The sequence below is a fragment of the Notamacropus eugenii genome, chromosome 3, assembly GCF_028372415.1.
Source record: "Notamacropus eugenii isolate mMacEug1 chromosome 3, mMacEug1.pri_v2, whole genome shotgun sequence".
Classification (NCBI taxonomy): domain Eukaryota; kingdom Metazoa; phylum Chordata; class Mammalia; order Diprotodontia; family Macropodidae; genus Notamacropus; species Notamacropus eugenii.
Genome location: NC_092874.1, coordinates 149,698,615 through 149,706,021, shown reverse-complemented (window position 1 = coordinate 149,706,021; position 7,407 = coordinate 149,698,615). Strand labels below are relative to the sequence as shown.

The window sequence follows — 7,407 nt, the reverse complement described above, 5'->3', positions numbered from 1 at the left end:
GCTATGGTTTCGTTTCCCCAAGAACAAAAGCAAGGGTGGGGCATAGCTTTATGTTTGTAGCTCCTTCCTGTTTATATCAAGTCCAAGATTTGCCATCAATTCGTTAGTCCAAATCACAGTTCTGTGCATTCTTCCTTTGGGCCTCAGTTTCCTCATTTGTAAAGTGGGTGGAGGGTCGGATCCATTGTATTCTTTGTTGCAGCTATAGATCTATGACCCTGCTTTGGCCAGTTTTCTCATCTGTAAATGGAAGTGCTTTTAAAACCTCGGCTCTAACACTCTGTGATTCTGCTAGCTTAGCACAGTGTCCTGCACGTAACAGGCGCTAATGAAAGAGCCCTTAGGACGGGGGATTCCTAGGCTCTGTCTTGCAGAACCCCTATATATATAGAACCTCTGCACAGAGGTTAGTCTGAGCCAAGAGTCTCCCACCCCAAACCGCCCAGAGCAAGGAGCTTGTCTCCACTAGAGGGACCTCCCGCCGGGCTCCTTCTCCGCTTTCCGCTTTCTGCTTTCCAATGCGTCAGGGACTAAGAATGCTCACCCTCCCTCTGGGAAAGGGCCTTTTAGGAAAACGAAACTGACGGGAAAGCTTGTGCCATGCCCCCTCCGCGTTGCCCTCCAGCCGCCTCCTGCAGAAGCTCGGGGGCAGGAAGGGAAGGTAAAGCCGGAAAACCCTTCTGGAAGCTTTGAGGGAAGGAATGCGCTCTGCGGAGCTCCTGCCCAAGTGGCTCCGTCCGTGGCTGCGGAGGAGGAAGCCTCGGGCGCTCTCTGTAAGTGGGCATGAGCGGGGAGGATGCCAGACCCATGCGCTCCGCTGTTTCCCTGCAGAGGAGATGCCCTTTCCATCCCGACCCATAGAGATTCAGCCTTTCAAACAGCGCTTTGTCGGGCACCCGGGGCACACACGACGGCTAGAGCGTGGGCCATTCTACATTGGCAGCAATGCATAAGGTTGCCAGCATCGGAGAAGTATTTGAACTTACCAACCGTAAAGACAAATGTGCCATTCACACAGACTTCCTGTCTGTAGCTGGCACAGTAGTGAAGACTGTGGTGGGAATTTACATGAGCCGGAAAGGGACCTCAGGGGCCATCGACTTCAATTCCTTCCTTTTATTTTTAAAATTTAATTTATTTTTAATTTAATTAAAATAAAAAACAACCCTTTCCTTTTATACATGACAAAGCTAAGGCCATAGAGGTTAAGTGACTTGTCCAAGCTCGCATAGCTAGCTAGTTGTCTGAGAAGATACCCAAGCCAAGGTTTTGTTGACTCCAAGTCCCGATGATCTAACCACTGGAACGCGTGAGGGAATTGAGGAGATTGGAGCGGCAAATTTATTTATTTATTTTTTAGCATTCTTTTAAAATTTTGAAGCCAAATTCTCTCCCCCACCCACTGGAGAAGGCAAAAAAAAAAAAAAAATGATACCAATTATACATGTGAAATCATGCAAAACATATTTCCATATTAGTCATATCACCAGAGAGAGAGAAAGTTATGCTTCCGTTTGGACTCAGTTCATTAGTTCTCTCTTTGAAGGTGGACAGCATTTTTCATCATGAGTCCTCTGGATCACTGTATTGCTGAGAATAGCTAAGTCATTCACAATTGATCATAATTACAATATTACTGTGCACAATGATCTTCAGATTCTTCTCACTTCATTTTGTATCAGTTCATATGTCTTTCCATTGTCTTTTTTCTGAAACCACCCCCTCATTATTTCTTTCTTTCAAAAAAATTATTTTCCCCAACTACATGTTAAAACAATTCTTAACATTTGCTCTTTTAAGATTTAATGAAAAGGAAAATAGGAAAATTACACTATATGTCAGTCAAATCAATATTGTTTTAGACTATTTGAAAGAACTAGACAGTATAAGGTTGGGATATTGCTGTGGTATAGGCAATGATGAGTTGGTAGACTTAGAAAAATATGGAAAGACTTGGATTTATGAAGGAAGATGTTATCCACCCTCAGAGAAAGAGAGGACAAATGAGTACAGTAAATCTTACATAGATGCATATGAATGCATATGTCTATATATGATTATGACTATAGATATCTAAGTAGATGTATGTGTATGTAAGTGCATTGTGTGTATGTTCACATATATTTGTGCTTAATTATAGCTTTCTTGGAGGAGAGGAGGAAGAGGGAAAAAAGAAGAAAGTAAAAAGTATATAGCGGAGAACAAAAGAAAACTTATAAGGAGCAAAGATGGACAGCTCTGAGCATAATGTGTGTTATTTATTATATAGGCTTTCTTGAAATGGAAATTTATTTTTGTATATTTTTGAATCCTCTCACATTCTACTGTGCACATGGCAATGCTTTCTTCTTTTCTTATTTTGTATTTAAGTTTTTATATTTAAGTTCATGATATGTTTCTATTTCTTTTCTTATTGTGTATTTAAGTTTTAGTATTTATGTTTAAAATAAATTAATTTTTAAAAATAGAAAAGAGTTCTTTTATTGATTATAGGACATTGGAAAAAAAACACTCTTGAGGTCACTCCAGAGAACTTTGGAATTGATCGTGAGACATAAGAGACATTGGCACAGGACTGCCCAGTATAGTGCGTCTGCATCAAAGAAGGTGTTATACTTGATGAACAAAGCAGAATTGCAGTAGCTCAAAAGAAATGTGAGATGAGCAAATTTAGAGACATCTCCACTCCAAATGTTCGTATGAATTATTTGTGTGGGACATATGGTAGAACCTTCAGAACTCATATTGATTTGCTCAGCCACACTCACATTGATTTGCTCGTCCAACACGCTGTTCCTTGACCTCAACACAGTGATGTCATTTTGGTCCTCTTCAAGAACTAAGTACGACAACAAATGCTATAAACCCCACCACATACTCTGTGGTCCAATGAGCTGTCCTCCTTGCTGCTCTTGAGCCAGATACACCTTTCTAATTCCAGACATTTTCTTTCTTTCTTTTTTAAACTGCTTGTATTGATGTCTTCTTTTTTTACATCATCACAGTTTTCTTTAGTGTCTCTCCTTCTTCCCTTTGCAGAGAGCCAACCCGTATATTTTTTGAAAGAAAAAGAGGGGAAAAAAATCAATACACCTGACCAATACATTGAAAAAATCCATAAACATTTAAGTGTGTAATATCTGTGGACCTCCATGAAGGAGTGAGTTGGAGTCATGTTTGATCTTTAGAATTTTGTTGCATTCACTTTTGATTTTTGTGGTGTGTGGTTTTCTTTGCATTTACATTGTTGAAGTCATTGTGTATGGTCTCTGAGTTCTGCTTCCTTTGTTAGCTTAGGTATATTAATTTTGAACAGAAACTTTTCAGTTTTATGTAAACAAAGTTATCTATTTTTTTTTCAGTTTGGGGTAAATAAAGTTATTTATTCTGTCTTTTGTATTTACCTCCATCTCTTGTTTGGTTAATATCTTTAACTCATAGTTGGGAGAGATACATGATTTGCTTCTCTTTTTAAAAATAATATGGTCTTTAAAATTAAGATTGAATATCCATTTAGAATGTATTATGGAGCATGGTGTAAGTTGCTGGTCTAAGCCTAATTTCTGACAGACTGCTTTCAGTTTTCCCAGAAGTTTCTATAAAATAGGAAACTCTTTTCTTTAAAAAAAAAAAAAAAGTTTTCTGCTTTATTGAAGGCTGAATTATTGAGGTCCATTTTTTTCTGAATTTTCCCTTGTGTAGATGTTTCATTGATCTATTTTTCTATGCTTTAGCCAATACCAAATGGTTCTGATCTCTGCTACTTTTTACTTGGGACCAAAAGTGCTATTCCTCCTTGAGTTTTACTCCTTTTTCATCATTTCCCTTGATATTCTAAATCTTTTGTTTTTCTAAATGAATTTTATTGTTTTATAAGTTCTGTAGCCCTTTGATAATTCGATTGGTATGGCACTAAAAGTGTAAAATCACTTTGGTAATATTGTTATTTATATTATATTGGCAAGGTCTTGACATAAACACTAAATATTCTTCTAGCTATTTAAGTTCCTTATTTCTTCAAGAAGTATTTTGTAATTGATTCTGTACAAGTTTTTGCGCTTTGGAAGATTTGTCCCCAGATTTTTTAATGCATTTTGTAGCTATTCATAATGGAATTTTCCTTTCTATCATTACTTCTTGGGTTTTGCTGCCGATTTGGGAGGAGATGTTTTATTAGCCTGCAACTTTGCTGAGTTATTTATCTTAATTAGTATCTTTGCTGATTTCCTAGAATTTTCCAAGTATACCATCATATCATCAGCAAATAAAAATAGTTGTATCTCCTCTTTATCTATCTTTATGCCTTTAATTTCTTTCTCTTGTCATTGCTGTTACTAGCATCTCCAGGACTATATCAATTAATAGTGGGGGGGGGGGGGGGGGGGGGCAGCTAGATGGCACAATGGATAGAGCACTGGCTCTGGAGTCAGAAGGACCTGAATTCAAGTCTCAGACACTTCCCACTTAGTAGCTTTGTGACCCTGGGCAAGTCACTTACCTTGCCAAATACACACACACACACACACACACACACACATATACATATATACACATATGCATAGACGTGTGTGTGGGTTTATAATAGTGAGGAGGTTCAGCTTCCTTGCTTTCACTCTCATATTTATTGGAAAAGGTTTCAGGGTATCTCCATTGTAGCTGATGCTTGCTTTTTTTTGGGTTTAGATAGATGCTTTTTAGAATATATATATTTTAAAGATCACTCTACACTTATACTTTGTAGGGTATTTTGCATAAAAGAATGTTGTACTTTGTCACAGGCTTTTTCTGCATTTATTAAGATGATTGAGTGATTTTGGATGTTTAGATTCGTAATATGATTGTTGATTGCTTTTCTCATGTTGAACCATCTTTGCATCCCTGGCCATAAATCCTCCTTCTTCATAATGAATGATTTCGTGGATAAATTACTGTAGTCTTTATGATAGGATTTTGGCCTAAAGTATTTTTCTATTTTATCTTTTCCTGGGTTAGTTAAACTGCCTCACAAACAGTTTCTGGTAGGGCACTTTCTATTTCATTTTTTGAGAATAATTTATGAGCTATTTATACTAAATATTCTTTTAAAATTTGAATAGGATTCTCCTATGAATCCACAAGGACCAGTAGTTCCTTTTTGGCTATATCTATTTCCTTTTCTTAGATTAAGCTATTTGAGATCTCTGACCTTCTGCTAGTTGAATATTTTATATTTTTGGAGATGTCTTTTGATTTTTCTTTGTTTTGTTCGCACATAACTGGCATAATATTCTTATTATTTTTAAATTTCTTCTGGTTCTGTTATGGTTTCTCCTTGCTCATTTGCTATTCTATTGATTTATTTTCTTTCTTCTTTTTTAATCAGATTAGCTAAAGATTTCTCAGTTTTATCAGGCTTTTCAAAGAACCAATTTTTAGTTTTATTTATCATTTCTATTACTTTTGCTTTATTTCCTTAAATATGTTACCTCTTTGTGCTCATCTTAGGCTTGTTTGTTGGCTTCCTAATTCTTTTTCTAAAATTAATTAATTAATTTTCAGTTTTCAACAATCACTTCTATAAGTTTTAAATTTTCTTCCCCTCCCCCCATCTCCTCCTTGAGATGGCATGTGATCTTATATGGATTCTACACATACATTTTATTAAACACATTTTCACATTAGTCATGTTGCATAGAAGAATTAAAACCAATGTGAGAAACCATGAGAAAAACCAAACTAAAAGAAAATATAACCCAAGAGAAAATAGTCTGCTTCATTCTGCCTTCCTATTCCATAGTTCTTTCTCTGGATGTGGATGGCATTTTGCAATAAGAGCTCTTTGGGAATGTTTTAGGTCCTCACATTGCTATGAAGGGTCAAGTGTGGCAGAAACAGCCCTTTTACCCTGTGGCTTGGCTTCCTAATTCTTAAAATGCACATTCAGTTCATTAACCTTCTCTTTCTGTTTTGTTCATGTATATTTGTAGAGATATGATTCTCCTTCAAGGACAGCATTAGCTGTACTGTTATGTTGTTTCATCATTATAGTTTTCTTTCACATAATTATTAATTTATATAATTTGTTTTTGAGTCACTTGTTATTTAAGATTTCTTGTTAAATTTCCATTTGGGTCTGTGTTTTTTATGGTTCTTGAACCAGTGACTTTTTTTTATGCATTATAGTCTGCAAAAGATATTTATTATTTCTGCCTTTTTCTGTTTACAATATCACTGTGCTCTAATGCATGGTCAATTTTTGTAAAAGTCCTTTTTGGTGATGAAAAATATGTATGTTCTTCTTTGATCCCATTTACAAGATGCCTTTTAGAAGAAGTCTTTTATCTCTAGTTTCTCCAGCAATTTGTTCAGTTCTATATTTTCCTTTTTGTTTATATTTCTGTTAGACTTATCTAAAATTGAGAGAAGGACATGGAACTCTCTTGTCAATAGTATGTTACCATCTTCTTCTTCTTGTAGCTTAGTTAATGCCTCCATTATGAATTTGGATGCTAAGGTATTTAGAGCATATCAGTTTATTATTGATATTAGTTTGTTGTCCACAGTTCCTTTCAGGTTAATGTAGTTTCCTTGTTTATCCCTTTTTGTTTTTTTAATTTTTGTTTTTGCTTTGCCAGATGGCATTATTACAACTCCTGAATATTTTTTCACATCAATCATTTGATGTGAAGTAATTTTCCCCCATCCTTCCAGTTTTATTTGGTTTGACTTTGTGTTTTAAATTGTATTTGTTGTAAGCAACAGATTGTAGGATTTTGTTTTCTTATCCAATCTGTCACTCTTTTTTTTGTTTTATTTGACTATTCAATTCATTCACATTTAAAATTGTCAGTGTTTCTGCACAAACAAAACCAATGCATGTAAAATTAGAATGAAAACAGGAAAGGTAAAAGAAAAAAATTACAGCAAGTTGCTCTGATTAAGGTTTCATTTCTCAGATATTTAGGAAACTGAGTTAAATTTATAAAAATACATGTTATTCACCAAATGATAGATGGTCAATGGATATGAACAGGCAGTTTTCAGAAAAAGAAATCAAAGCTATCTATGGTCATATAAAAAAAATACTCTCATTATTAATTAGAGAAATGCAAATTAAAACAATTCTGAAGTACCACCTCACACCTATCAGTTTGACAAAGATGACAGAAACGGAAAATAAATAATTCTGGAGGGGTTGTGGAAAGACAGGTACACTAGTATACCATCAGCAGAGCTGTGAACTGGTCCAACCATTCTTGAGAACAACTTGGAACTATGCCCAAAGGGTTATAAAACTATGTATATCCTTTAACCCAGCAAACCCAGTACTAGGTTTGTGCCCTAATGATCAAAGGGAAAGGAAAAGGATCCATATGGATGAAAATATTTATAATAGCTCTTTTTGTGGTGGCAAAGAATTGGAAATTG

The 7,407-nt window shown here is 35.5% G+C and overlaps 1 long non-coding RNA gene across 1 annotated transcript; it reads left to right on the top strand.

Moving 5' to 3' along the window:
- The first annotated feature begins 409 nt into the window (after positions 1 to 409).
- On the top strand, positions 410 to 2,472 carry LOC140533419 (uncharacterized). Its single transcript, XR_011976915.1, has 2 exons — positions 410 to 773; positions 2,141 to 2,472. It is a non-coding gene; the product is annotated as an uncharacterized lncRNA (long non-coding RNA).
- Positions 2,473 to 7,407: the final 4,935 nt, after the last annotated feature.